The sequence below is a fragment of the Poecilia latipinna genome, unplaced genomic scaffold, assembly GCF_001443285.1.
Source record: "Poecilia latipinna isolate Pla-1442-1.1 unplaced genomic scaffold, P_latipinna-1.0 Scaffold323, whole genome shotgun sequence".
NCBI classification, from domain to species: Eukaryota; Metazoa; Chordata; class Actinopteri; order Cyprinodontiformes; family Poeciliidae; genus Poecilia; species Poecilia latipinna.
Window position 1 is genome coordinate 227,550 of NW_015112939.1, and position 3,226 is coordinate 230,775.

Here is a 3,226-nt window from a genome sequence, read left to right on the forward strand (position 1 = left end):
GCGAGGGCCGCTTGAGGCTCCGCGGAGCTTTAATTTGTAATTTAATTTGTACAAATATTCATGTTGTTTTTTTTTAAAACATAAAATAAAATTATTTTGTAAAGGTTCTTCTTACAATTACTTGTCACATTATGTGTATTTCAAAAATGAAACTTACATGTTGTACTAGTCGATGTTAATTTCAAGCCCAGATGCACTAGAGCCAGTAAGTCTAAAATTAACATTTACACAGCTGATCTTTTTATTATTCTTTTGTCACAAATGACACCAATCTGAAAGAGAGGTGTGCTTAAAGATAAAACTGTTGCTTACATCAGCTCCAAATCTACAGCTCTGCTCTTATTAGTGACCATAGTATGAAGTTACTAAAAGTTATTAAACTATGCAACCTATATTGTTTTTGAGAATGAACTAAAGCAACAAAATGTTTTTGAGTGAATGTTCACTCTATGTCAGAGTGATTGCATATGGAAATAATCAATTCAGATTAAGCTATATAACCTAATTACCAACAGTTGATCTCTAACATAAATATCTTTGTTAGAAATCTAGTTTTCTGAAACAGAATTTCTTTCCACATTTAACGTGACAAAAGCAAAATAAGAAGAACATGTCAGAATAGCCTGGTCCTTCTGATTGAGTAGCTTCCAGCACCTCACTGCCACATTCTCCATAAAATGGCAATATTTTCTCTGCCTTTCAAAAAGTTCTGTAAAATCTATCAGATTGTGAGAACATCCTCAGGTTATCCCACAGGTTCTCTGTCAGACATAGTTCTGCGCTGCGGTTTGACTCGTACAATTTCAAACTAAATGAAACAGCGAAGCTTATTTGGGTTGTTGTTTCCATTTCAAAGCTGAAGAAAGGCAACATGTTGACATGTAATTAAGTGGTCACAGAGTAAAAGTGTCCGGTTATAAATGCACATTGCACTTTTCAGATTTTTTTAATCGGTAAATATTTTGAAAACCATGTGCTCTTTCCTTCCGCTTCTCCAGTATACACTACTTTGGTTGGTACATCACATACATTCTCAGTAAAATATATTAAAGTATATGGCTGTAAGATGAAAACGTTGCAAAGAAAATGTCAAAAACTATAAATACTCCATATCAATTTGCCTGTTTTCTAGACACGATAGTAAGGAAGACAAAGTGTGCACACATTACTAGTGTACAAACACAGCATCACCCAGATTTTGTTCTTATATATTTTTTTGTGGCATTGTTTTACCTTCTGGATCGCGTCAAGCTTGCCTGTGGAATAAATATTGACCTCAACATGTAAAGCCAAAAGAGAGGGTGCAGTACCACTTATGACCAGCTGATGGTATGATAGACATACAATCCAATAAATTTTAGTGATTAGCATCTGTGTGGGTGTTTTAACATTTCTCGTCTTTTCCAACAAATCCTACATTGTGAGGGTCCACTGCTCCTTATGGGGCCCACAGTCTGGGCCCCATAATAAGAAGCGCTGTTCATTCATGAAAAATGAATGGAAGTCATTGCAAAGTTCTTGTAAAGACAGACAGACACACTCTGAGTGTGTGTGCAGTCAAATCTATTTTCAGTAGAATCAACAACTCCAGTCAAAGAAGTGTCAGCAAATCATTAGGATCAGGAATAGTGAAAATGCTGCAAGTTTCACTTCATGTGAATTGTAAAAATTAGGTTTAATGTTGGAGTTTTCAACAAATAAATGCTCCTAAACCCTCCTAAAAACCAAAAGCAGACAGATCAGTTTCCACATCAGGCTCCAATTTTGTGATGTCCAGTTAAGTTCAACCAGAAACAAAAGGTTGACTAGTGTCAGGTCACTGGCATTCATTTTTCTGACTAGGTTATCCATGTTAGAACAATTTCTCATAGCTTTGTTTTCACGGGATCACTACAGTCATAGTTGCATTCACAAAGAGTATGATATTTAGTCCATGATGGTTGCTGAGTTTACTTGAGAAACTTTAGATTTCTCCCACTTACAAACTTTGCACATTAAATCTGATTCTTGTGAGCTTTTCTTGTATGGATTATCCCTGTAGTCACATTCCTCTAACACTGAGGTATCTATTTAAAAATAAGTTGTGACACCCATGGCCAATAAAATGTTTTATATAGAAAATGAGTAAAGTAGGGAAGGCATTTAGCTGGGGTCCTGAGCTTAGGAAAAGTCATGTTTACGTGGAAGACTAATTTTTGAACAGTAGTGTTCAACGTAGCTGCCAGCGTTCTGAGGCATGGCTGGCTAAGCAAGCTCACCGTGAAGCCAAAAGAAGTCTCCAAAAACCATCACATGTCCTCAGGGAACCTGCAGCTTGAAAGTGCATACCAGTGCAATCAGAAAGTGACTGCACAAGTGAAACGTTCCTGGGAAGTGAGTAAGGGGGAAACCTTTGCTAGCTAAGAAAAACATGAAGACCAGACTTAATTTTGAGAGAAAGAACATATACAAAAGCCAGAACTTCTGGAATAAAGTTCTCTAGTCCATGGGAGTTCACCTCCAATCCTTAAGGGCCGGTTTTCTGCCGGTTTTCGTTGCCATGACTTCAAATTGATTAAGAAAGAAGTTTTGCTGCAGTTTGAAACATCAAGTCCCTGGTAGCATTTCCAAATAACATCAGTGCTTCCCTTTTGGCTGTTTTTGGCTGCTTATAGTCATAGCACTGCAACTCATCCGACGGGGTAACATTAATCACTTAACCATCTAACCGTTAATTAGGAAGCAAAACGTGACCTTCACAGTAGAGAAACCTTTTAAAAATAGCAAAATCAGCGCAGAGAGAACTTCATAGAAAATAGCCTGTCCCGAAACATTTAAAGTTACACCTTGTGGAAGTAGTAGCACCACAGATTGACCAGTGTTACCTCTGATTTGGCAATGGTGCACCTCATTCCAAAGCCTGATGATTTATTTTTCAGTGAAAGCCTTCCCAACTGCGTCACAGCCCTGAGTGTGGCCCATCCTATCTTCCTCCTGGCGCTTCTCAGATATGATCAACTAGCCACATCGTCATCCGTCCCTCACCCGCAAACCAAAAACACACAGCTGAAATCATAGACTGTATCGTGTTTTCTAGCATTCTGTAATTCACTTCTGTGCTATTTACTTTACTACATTGTAGGCCTCCACAAAACCGGTTAGATGCTTCAAGCAAAGTCTAAATTTGCCGATATCATTGCCACTAAGTGTAGGAGTATGAAGCCATCATGAAAAGGAGAAACACGGA